Consider the following 12,274-nt stretch of genomic DNA (forward strand, 5'->3'; position numbering starts at 1 on the left):
CTACCTGTGGTGGGGGTCCCCTTTGAAAGAGTGGGAATAGACATAGTGGGTCCCATGGATCCTCCCACTGCATCTGGACACAGATTTATACTGGTGGTAGTGGATCATGCCACCAGGTATCCAGAGGCAATTCCCCTTAGGACCACTACAGCTCCTGTTGTGGCCAGGGCCCTGCTGGGAGTATTCTCCAGAGTGGGGTTTCCTAAGGAGGTAGTATCTGACAGAGGTACCAACTTTATGTCAGGATACTTGACAGCTATGTGGAAGGAATGTGGTGTCAACTACAAGTTCACCATCCCTTATCACCCACAATGCAATGGGCTTGTTGAGAGATTCAACAAGACCCTAAAGGGTATGATCAAAGGATTACCTGAAAAGCTCAGGCGAAGATGGGATATCCTTCTACCCTGCCTTCTGTTTGCTTACAGAGAGGTCCCACAAAAAGGAGTTGGCTACAGCCCCTTTGAATTGTTGTTTGGGCACCCTGTGAGAGGCCCACTGTGTTTGGTGAAGGAAGGATGGGAGTTACCTCTCAAAAAGCCTAAGCTAGACATAGTGGACTATGTACTTGGTCTCCGCTCCAGGATGGCTGAGTATATGGAGAAGGCATCTAAAAACCTTGAGGCAAGCCAGGCCTTACAGAAAGCTTGGCATGACCAAAAGGCTGTCTTGGTTGAGTATCAGCCAGGACAGAAGGTATGGGTGTTGGAGCCGGTGGCCCCAGCAGCACTCCAAGACAAATGGTCTGGACCCCATACAATCCTGGAAAAGAAGGGAGAGGTCACCTACTTGGTCGACCTAGGAACTCCCAGGAGTCCCCACAGGGTACTCCATGTTAACAGGCTTAAAGCATATGTTGACAGGGCAGACATGGGCTTGCTCATGGCTACAGATGAGGGACAGGAGGAAGAGAGTGACCCTCTCCCAGACCTGTTGTCTCAGAACCCTGAAGATGGCTCAGTTGAAGGAGTGACCCTTGGAGGCAACCTCACTGCCCATCAGCAGACTGAATGTAGACAGGTTCTACAATCATTTTCACATATGTTTTCCTTGATACCTAGTCAAACTGACTGGTGTACCCATGTTGTGGACACTGGTGACAGTCTGCCTGTAAAGAACAAACTTTACAGACAACCTGACCACGTCAGGGACTGTATAAAGGCTGAGGTACATAAAATGCTGGAATTAGGTGTCATTGAACCCTCAGAGAGCCCCTGGGCTAGCCCAGTGGTTCTGGTCCCCAAACCTCACACCAAAGATGGCAAGAGAGAGATGAGGTTCTGTGTGGATTACAGAGGACTCAATGCTGTCACCAGGACAGATGCACACCCTATTCCAAGGGCAGATGAGCTCATAGACAAACTAGCTTCTGCAAAGTTTTTGAGCACATTTGACTTGACAGCTGGCTATTGGCAAATCAGGTTAGCTGAGGAGTCTAAGGCCAAAACAGCATTCTCAACCCCAGGTGGGCATTATCAGTTTGTGGTGATGCCCTTTGGTCTGAAGAATGCACCTGCCACCTTCCAAAGGCTGGTGAACCAAGTCCTTACTGGGTTGGATGACTTTTGCGCAGCATATCTTGATGACATTGCTGTCTTTAGTTCCACCTGGGAGGATCACCTGATCCACCTGAAGAAGGCTCTTGAGGCTCTGCAAAGGGCAGGCCTCACTATCAAGGCTACTAAGTGCCAGATAGGGCAGAGTAAGGTTGTGTATTTGGGCCACCTTGTAGGTGGGGGCCAAGTTCAACCACTGGAGAGTAAGATACAGTCCATCAAGGATTGGTCCCCTCCAACCACCCAGACTCAAGTTCGAGCTTTCTTGGGCTTGACTGGGTATTACAGGAAGTTTGTTAAGAACTATGGGTCCATTGTGACTCCTCTTAATGATCTGACATCCAAGAAGATGCCCAAAAAGGTTCAGTGGACAGTAAGCTGTCAAAAGGCATTTGATGACCTGAAGGAGGCCATGTGCTCTGCACCTATCCTGAAAAGTCCTGACTACTCCAAAGAGTTTATTGTCCAAACAGATGCTTCTGAGTTGGGTGTGGGAGCTGTGCTGTCACAACTTAATGTAGATGGTCAAGACCAACCCATTGCTTTTATTAGCAGAAGGTTGACCCCCAGAGAGAAGAATTGGTCAGCTATTGAGAGGGAGGCCTTTGCTGTGGTGTGGGCCCTGAAGAAGCTGAGGCCATACTTGTTTGGCACTCACTTCAAGATTCAGACCGACCATAAGCCCCTCTTGTGGCTAAATCAGATGAAGGGTGAAAACCCCAAACTGCTTAGGTGGTCCATTTCCCTACAGGGGATGGACTTTACAGTGGAGCACCGGCCAGGTACTGACCATGGGAATGCAGATGGTCTCTCCAGGTACTTCCACTTAGGACATGAAGACGAGACTGGTCAAGGCTAGTTTAATGTCCCAGCGTTTGGGGGGGGGTTGTGTAGGAGAGTAGGGTCTGCTATCCTAAGGTCACCCCAAATTTTTGCTTTTTGCTTCACTGGTTTTTGACATATTGAGGCTGTGGGCCTGCCAATCAGACCCCCAGCCTGCTGTTCTCTCTACTAAATTAAAACTATGCACCCTAGGTGCATAACCAATTGGAAGTGGATCACCCTGTCAGCCCCTGTACCAGTGTACACTAGGTACCCAGGGCATTGGTGTACCCAAGGCCTGCCAGGGGCTGCAGCATGTATTATGCCACCCCAGGCTTGGCCTAACAATCTGACACAACTGGCTGATCACTCAGCTGGGGTAAGTTGGTGTAATCACCTCTTACTTAGGTGTAGTATACCTATACCTAACCTTAAATGGGACACCTGGTAACCTCTAAGTCACTCCTATGGCAGGCCTTAACAATCCTGAAGGCAGAGTGCTTGGTTCCATGTGAGATGGTGCTCTGGCATGAGCTGAGCCTGTCTGCAGTGGTCGGAACAACTTCCTTCTACTGTTTCCAGATATCGTCATACCATATACTCTTAAGTGCATTATGAACCTCGCGGTTAAATGCTATCTTTGGTTTGGCTTTATCAAAACATGTCGAGTAAGGTGTCATACGAATTGGAATACTAACCCCTCGCCAATTCTGGCGACGGGGTTAGCATTCCACCCTTCTAGAGGGACACGACATGTACAGTACCTGAAACCCGGGTAAAATCAGACATAGCCTCAGCTCCACAAAATGGATGCTGCCACCACAGACACAAGTCTGCCCTCCTGCTGCTGGGAGTCCTTCCAGCTTGGGAGGTGTGGACAAAGGGTTTCCTGCCAGGGGAGGTGCGTGCACCACCCCAGACAGGATTTTGTGTATTGGTCAGGTAGGGCTTGAAAGAAACCAGACATGCCTGTGGCTCACAAGGAGCCTCGGTGCATATGCCAGTTCAAACCGGTCCTGGGGCACACCAGTCCCGGGCCTGGGGCGAGCTGGACAAAGGATTGGGGGTGTAACCACCCCCCTTCCTGGTCCCACCCATAGGGAGGGACCTAGCAGGTAGTCCGGCCCCTAGAATCCGCTTAAAGGTAGGAGCTGTGTCCTAAGACTTCAGACATCCTGGAATCAACTTGAAACTAAGAAGAAGACGGGAACTTCGACATTCTGCTGCACAGAAGACTGAAGAAAATCTCCCCTGTGGTCAGGGAGTGACCACCTTGCTAACGCAAGCACCATCCAGCGAATCACCGTCTGCTTTGCCGCCGCCTCCCGCCGGAGCCCGAGCCCAGAGACTGACAAGACCTGGACCTCCAGACCTCTCACCGCCCGATCCACAGTCCCTGAAAAGAGGAGACCCGTGGAGGCACCGAGACACGTGGAGCCAGCCATCTTGGAACGACTACGACAAGCTGACCAGTGCAACAACCGAGGCTCCCTCCAAGTTGTGCTTTGGGTCCTGAGAAGCCCAACCCTCGAGCAGCATCTGCACCAAAGGTGAGCCCTCCAGCATCTCCACGATCTGCGTGGGGCCCTTCTGCATTTTGCCACTCGACGCGCCTAACCGGTTGCTGGCCCGCTGGCTAGTGGCCATCTTGGCGACGAAATCTACGACAAACACCGCTGGTCTGGTTGCTCCAGACTGGCCCTTGCTCCCCTCCAAAGGAGCAATCCCTCTTACCTTGCTGGTCAGAACCAACAGCTGATTTCCGAATCCTCCTGCAATTGCTTTTGCCAAGGCTTGTTTGCTTCGATCAAGTCGCCGACACCGCCGACAGCGAGAGCCTGCGTGGGACAGCTCGTGAGCCGACTCCTGGACGTCTTCGACCTTCAGGGACCACGTGGCTGCGGAGACAAGCTACCCCTCATCACCTGTTTGCACCCGACATCGCCTGGTACCCACCTGGTGCCACGCTGGTCACTGGCTAGTGACTGTGAACACTGTCCCCTCTGCTTACAGGTCTTCAACATCTCCGATCCACTCTTGGACCCACTGCATCTCTTCCCGACCGACCGCCTGCAGCATCTTTGTCCCAGGCTCAACGGAACAGATAGAAGAAACCCGACGCACTTTGAGGCCTATGCACCCGCTTCCTGTGGGTGAGGTAAAGCTGGCACTCCGGTGCCCATGTGTAGTAATACATCTCTAGTGCCTGTGTTCCAAATCTTAAGTTCCTAGGTCATCCGGAAGATTCCTTTTGCAGTAACTTTGTACTTTTTACGCACCCATTGAAACCTATGGGAGCCCGCGTGTGACTATTTGCTCTGCACACGCCACCCGTGGACCTCCTGGTCACTAACTGACGTTAGCTCCTTGTAGGCCCAGCGATTCTAGAGGCCCTAGGCCTTTTCCCTTTTCTGTTCGTGGTACTTATACCACTATTTTAGTATATGGTTCGAGTGGCCACCAGGGCCTATCCATATAAAGTGCAACTTCTGTGTATTCTGTGATAATCTTGTTTGACGATTTGTGCTCCTGTGCTCATAAAGAGACTAGGGGTTACTTTGAGAAATAAATACATATATATTTTGAATATATATCTGTGTGGTGTCCTTTCATTGGTATAAAAGGGGGTTACTATTGGTAAAACAGCTTGCTTAACACGCATCACGAGTTTAGCCTCAAAGACTGCTTAGCCTACGCTACCACTAGGGCAGCTAGTCCAAAAAGGTTGACTTACAACCACACCATAAGGGTTGCTTGGCATGGTACAAGGTGGTCACTAGAACTAGTGAACAGCATATACCAGGCCAACTTCTCACACTATCAAAAAATAAAACTGCAGGTTCTGTCCGTGGGATATGTTGCACCCTGCCTTAGGACTCGATAAGACTGCCATAGGGGTCACTTACATATATACCAGTGGAAAGTCTGGCTTTGCCATTACTTTAAGTGGCAAATTCGGGCTAGCAGTTTAACCTGCTCTACCAGCATGCAAATGGCAGGTTGGGAGTCTCACTTTACTCGTGTCACACAAAGGGCGGCACAACCAGTGCTAGGTTCCGGGGGAGGGGGTGGGGGAAGCTCTAACTTACATGCTGTGGGTATCCTTGGTACCATTTGCTGGGGACTTGCAGGTAGGGTAAGAGCCAATTTGACATATCAGTTTAAGGACAAGGGCATAGGCATTGGGGTCTGTTAGCAGGCCGCAGTGCACACAGTCACAAAACCAGCAACATCAGTCCAAAAACATGGAGTGACCATATAAAAAGAGGCATTTCCTTACACAAACTAAAACTCCTTGCCTAACCCTTTCATCTTGGGATTAATAAGTACTTGCAAAGCCAATAGGTCTTGCCTTGGCAAGAGCTATTGGCTTTGACAGTCTTTTAGCCATTTTGTGTACAGTATTGCTAAAATTCAGAAAAAAGAGCTATTTGTAACCATGTGACACACAACATGGCGAAAAGACATCAACGCCATTAGCTCTCAAACAAGCAAGATCTATTGGCTTTGCCAATGCCTGTTATAATAGCTGTCTTTTAGCTTTGCTTTTTTTGCATCTGCCCGCTCTGAAAATACTTGGCTTCAATTATTATATTTTCCATTTTGTTATTTTAGTCATTTTATTCTTTTGCCCACTTTTCCTCCCATTGCTGGACTCACACCTAGTCCCACCCCAAGCTCATCTACCTGCATTGCACCTTCTTCAAAATAGTAAGTGTAGCACAGGAGTGCTGTTGGTGCATCAAAGGCAAATCCATCTGCATCTAGTACTACAACCCTGGGTTCTTTTCAACCGAAACTAGGGCACCTTCTCTCCTACTCAGCAGAAACAAATCCTCGGGTAACTTCTCTTTCATGGATACTTTGCCTCCTTTATAGGCCCCCTTACATGCAACTGCTACTACAAATAGCTAACTTTACTAACCTTTGCTTCAAGGGCCTCACCCCCTAATCCTTTTACATCCCATATTATCAATTAATAATACTGCTTAGCCTTTACGTATGGGATTTCCTACACTCACAAAAACCTGCAGTCTTGTTCCTAACAGAAATGAAATGGTTACTTATCAGTAGGAGTAGTTTGTGCATTATTCCACCTTCTAGATGATGGGTCCGGAATACAGTATTTTTTAAATCTGACTAAAACCAAATGTGGGCTTTGTTAGACAAGAAAAAAATTATTGTCTTTCTGACAGAATTTAATGCACACAAAATTTAAGGTGTTTTTTTCATTGTTTATGTGTCATTTTCAGAGTGTGACTACAAGACCACGGTCCCACAAAGGTCCTGGATTTAGAGAAATACTAGTAAACTCTTGTAAGTTCCAGATCAGTAGCTTTCAGGATGTGAGGTGTTATCATTATTAGGCTTGGAGGAATGGAAGCACGGATATAACTATGTTTTGTTTGTCGGCACAAATTCCATTTGGAAATAATTGTCCTAGGAGAATCTGAATCCTTCTTTCCACTAAGGTGTGGTGCTTTTTGTGGGCTTTTTTGTGATGTAAAGAACACCATGATAAATTATACTTCTGGCCACTTATTTCTTTCCTTTAAAATAGAACATGTCTATGGGCAGAGTGAATTAGAGGTGGTACGAACAAGAAACTACAAAGAGATATTGGGAACTAATCCATAGAACAATGATTGAATGTTCTATTTTTATTTTCAGATAACTGTTCCCACTCGGAAATTAATCCAGAGTAGGTGAAGTCCAGGTACTGTTTGGCCTGATGAAATAAGGTAACATGCTCTAAATAGGGGTGGAAGACCAGAGAACGAGGGACCAACACCCTGACGGAAGCCAGAACGACCTTTCTGGGCGTGAATGATTGGCAGAAACATGTTGGTTTTTGCAGCAGGGAGATAGGGGTTCTTTACCTCCCCTAAATATCCCGACCTTTTGAGTTTTTAATCCTACCAAGGGGCCTCAAGAATAAAAGAGTATGATGGTATTCCCCTTAGGTAGTTTTAACTGTATATGTCTGCACTTTTTTGGTCCCGTTTGAGGAGAATACTCTTCTCTCTTTCTAGTTATACTTTTTCTATATGTTTTGTGAATGTCTGCTTAAATCTTTCACATTCTCTGTATCCTCATCACTAATCTTATATACAAAAAGTTGCGCTCCGTCTAGTGTGTTGGTCTGCACCTGGACGTCAGATGCGGCCATATGATGAAGCATGACACTGCAAAGTGTGTGAGGGCAGTATTAAGACATCTGTTGTTTTTCTTGTTGTATATCACTCTCTTTCAATTGCCATAGAGTGTTGAGGGTAGTTGCCCCACACCTTTAAGTCTTTATCTTTAGAATTAGTATTTCCGTTGATTTTAGTACTTATCTGTTTAGTGAGTTTGCATTCTTAGACAATCACAAAAAAAGCACATAATTCTCTCTAACGTTACCACACACCAGATGTGATTAAACATCCTCTACAGTTTAATTTAATGTAACATTTAAGGAATCTGCATGATGTTTATCTGTAATGTTGCAAATTTCACTTATTCCAATTGACGCATATTTCTTTTATGTTTACTTTCACGTGGTATGTTTGACCACGAGTAAAACTTTTAAAAGGTGTACGACCTGGGATGGGGTCAGGTGATGAAGACCGCCGACGTGGTCCAAACGCGTTCTTTAATCACGAGAAAATAAACTTCTGCATACCTGATTGAGTGGGCTCGTGGCTTTGCTTCTTCGATTTCCTGTTTCGTGTGGAATATATATATATATATTATCTACTGGCGGTCGCCAGTAGATAGTTATAGTTAGGACCGAGTTCCCATAGGAAATCTGAATATTCTATTTTGGATAACTTTGGCGCCGGTTGACTTATCTTCGTGAAATTTTCAATACTAATGGGGCACTCCGCTCAGCTCCTACCCTGAAAGTCTCGGGGTGATTCGTCAAGCGGGGCTGAGAAAAAAGGGGGGTCCCAAAACACGTTTTCCCCATGCATTTTCCCATAGGACCTTTAGTCGAAGGTACAGCCCGAACGGCTGAACAGAATTACTTGAAATTTGGCAAAGAGGTAGTCCTCAGGTCAGGCATGTGCCTTTTGCTTAAATGGTGTATTTCCTGAGAAAATCAAAAGTAAAATCACATATATATCTGGGCGGAGCCTAACCACACATCTCATCGGGAGATCTGATTGGCTGTCAGCACTTCATCCAAGACGTGTTGGCAGCCATCTTGGGACCAATATACATGATAGCACCTCATTAAAAAGCATTGCAGTTAATAGAAGGTTTTAAGACTTTAGTTACATTATAAATCATTTGTTGATGGTACCATACTCATTTTAGGAATTGTGGTGTGTTCCAAGGTGATTTTGCCATGTGAAAAAGCCTTCTGCTGTGATATCATGAATCATGTTTGAGAGAAAACTATTTTCTCATGCTTTTCCCACAGAGGTTTGGAAGGTGATCTATAAACTAACTGATAGCATATTTTCTGTCAATTCACATTATCTTTCTCAGTCATGTGAGAATGATGTCTGACATTCTCAGTAAAACATGTACATCCAACAAGGGCAGAGACTGTCAGTTGATTCCTTTGTGTTCTACTGCAGCTTCCCAGAGAGTTCTAAAGAACAACTAGAGCGCTAACAGTCCTACTTATGACAAACGTATGGCACACCTGAAGCCATCTTGGTTGGAATAAAGTGGTAATTCTTAAAACATTTAATTTAAAAAGGAACAAAATGAGGGGGTTCATTTTGCCATAGAAAGTATGATTAGTGCTGCAGAAAGAAGAATTAGGGCACATTTTGAGTGACTTCTCAAATCCTCTTCTATTTCATTAAAAAATTCTGACATGCAGAATGAAACATGCACTTTCAATACCAGCAGCAGACTTCACTGGTGAGCAGTAGCTTTACTACAGTGATCTAATAAGCAACTAGAGTGCTAACATTCTGAATTTATGGCAAATTTGTGACACATCTGAATGCCTTCTTGATGGAATCAAAGTAAAAAACTGAAAGTATTTCCTACTGAGGAGACTGTAGTAAATGAGAAAATTAGGAAACATCATAACAAATAAGTCTCCCAAAATGGCCACCATAGACAAAAGAGCCCAAATGTAGCCCAAATATCACCCAGATGTAGCCCAAGTATAGCCCAATGACAGAATTTCCCAGAGTGTTCCAACGAACAACTAGAGCGCTAACAGTCTTACTTATGACAAAAGTATGGCACACCTGAAGCCATCTTGATTGGAATAAAGTGGTAACACTTAAAACATTTAATTTACAAAGGAACAAAATGAGGGGGTTCATTTTGCCATAGAAATTATGATTAGTTCTGCAGAAAGAAAAATGAGGGCACATTTTGACTTCTCAAATCCTCTTCTATTTCATAAACAAATTCTGATATGCAGACTGAACCATGCACTTTGAATACCAGCAGCAGACTTCCCTGGTGAGCAGTAGTTTTACTACAGTGATCTAATGAGCAACTAGAGTGCTAACATTCAGAATTTATGGCAAATGTGTGACATATCTGAATGCCTTCTTGATGGAACCAAAATAAAAAACTGAAAGTATTCCCACTGAGGAGACTGCAGTAAATGAGGAAATTAGGAAACTTCATAACAAATAAATCTCCTAAGATGGCCATCAGATACAAAAGAGCCCAAATGTAGCCCAAATATCACCCAGATGTAGCCCAAGTATAGCCTAATGACAGAATGTCCCAGAGTGTTCTTAAGAACAACTAGAGCGTTTACTGTCTTACTTATGACAAAAGTATGGCACACCTGAAGCCATCTTGATTGGAATAAACTGGTAACACTTAAAACATTTAATTTAAAAAGGAACACAATGAGGGTGTTCATTTTGCCATAGAAATTATGATTAGTGCTGAAGAAAGAAAAATTAGGGCACATTTTGAGTGACTTCTCAAATCCTCTTCTATTTCATTAAAAAATTCTGATATGCAGATTGAAACATGCACTTTTAATACCAGCAGCAGACGTCTGTGGTGAGCAGTAGCTTTACTACAGTGATCTAATGAGCAACTAGAGTGCTAACATTCAGAATTTATGGCAAATGTGTGACATATCTGAATACCTTCTTCATGGAATCAAAGTAAAAAACTGAAAGCATTTCCTACTGAGGAGACTGCAGTAAATGAGGAAATTAGGAAACTTCATAACAAATAAATCCCCCAAGATGGCCACCAGACACAAAAGAGCCTAAATGCAGCACAAATATCACCCAGATGTAGCCCACATGTAGCCCAATGACAGAAGTGTGCAAAACACTTATTTTTTGTGTATTTGCAGTTTTATATAGTGCAGACTTGTCAGGTATTGGAATGCTTTACATAAGCATTGGTTACATCACACAAGATCAAATTCATTTTGGTTGTAGACATGGGGAGATTAAGTGATTTGACCACAATCACAGAATGTAGAGCTGAAACAGAAACTCCAACTTGGTTCCCCAGTTGCAAAGTCTGCAGCTCTGGAAGTAACACCACATCCTCTCGCCAAGGTGCAACATTTAATCAAGTAGTCAACTGGATAAAAAAACATATAGATTACAAATAATTTAAAAGTTATTTGTTGCTATTTGAAATCTCAGAAAATATGTCCTCATTTTAGTTTTTTAGAGCACTAACCATCATTTTGATGCAAATAAGACCCTCTCATATATGTAATTTCTAAAGGAAATACTCTAGGTATTACAGTTTTGATTACATCAAGATGACGTCAGGCGTTCCACACGTTTGTAATAAATATAGAATGTTAGCAATCTAGTTGTTCATTGGGATACTGTTGAGAGTCAGAGGCCAGGGGCACGGACTCTGAAAATTGAAGGCAGGTAGAAGAGTGCAGAGGCAACAATTTGACCACACTGGGCAGGCAGGAAGGGCAGTGGCAGCACAACAGACTATGGAGGGCAGTGGAAAGGGGGGCAGGGGCAACAAACCAACAATACAGGACTGGCAAGAGAGGCTGTGGCAATATAATAGACCATTGTGGGCAGAAGGAAGAGGCAGTGGTAGTACAACCATACATGCCAACAGACCCGTTTCAGCCAGGAAACGTCCAATGTTTTTAAGCTCAAATGGGCTTTATTTGATCTGTCTCCTGTCTACAATCTCCTCTTTTTCAATGTAACTCAAAGGGGAAAATCAATACCCCAGTTTTTTTTCAAAATCTCCCTCTTACCAAGTTCAAAATGTTTGCAAGTATGGTACATTGAATCATGGTAGGCAGGATGAATTGGAGTAGGGACATGGACTCGAATAACAGAGGACAGGAGGGACATGGAGAGGTGCACCAAACTGACCCTACAGGGCAGGCATCAGGGTTTGCAGCAGCACAATACACCACACAGCGCATGCGGGACGGGAGTGCAGCACAACAATCCATAGAAAGCAATAGGGAGGGGACAGGACCATGCACATGGACAACAGAGAACAGATGGGAAAGAGGCAATGGTAGCTAGCTGACCATAATGGACAGACAGGAGAGAAAGCTGCAGCATAACAGACCATAAAGGGCAGGAGGGATGGATCAGGGGCATTACAATGGAACAGACAAGCCAGGAGGGAGGGAATAGGGGGTCTGCACATGGAAACAGAGGGCTGGGGGCAAGGTGGCAGGGCAGGAGCAGCAAGATGACCATGGAGGTCAGGCAGGATGGGCACTAGAAACAAGACACACCATGGAGAGCAACAATGAGACTATGGTGGCATACACTCAGACCATGGAGGGAAGGTGGGAGGGGGTCAGGGGCAGCTAGCTGACCACACAGGGAAGGTGGGAGGGGCCATGGCAGCACAGAAGACCATGCATGGCAAGCGGGAGGGTTAGTGGCAGCACAATGGCTATGATGGGCAAGAAGGAGGGTTCAGGGGCATGCACAAAGGACCATGGAGGATAGAAG

The sequence above is a fragment of the Triturus cristatus genome, chromosome 1_1 (genome assembly GCF_964204655.1).
Source record: "Triturus cristatus chromosome 1_1, aTriCri1.1, whole genome shotgun sequence".
Classification (NCBI taxonomy): domain Eukaryota; kingdom Metazoa; phylum Chordata; class Amphibia; order Caudata; family Salamandridae; genus Triturus; species Triturus cristatus.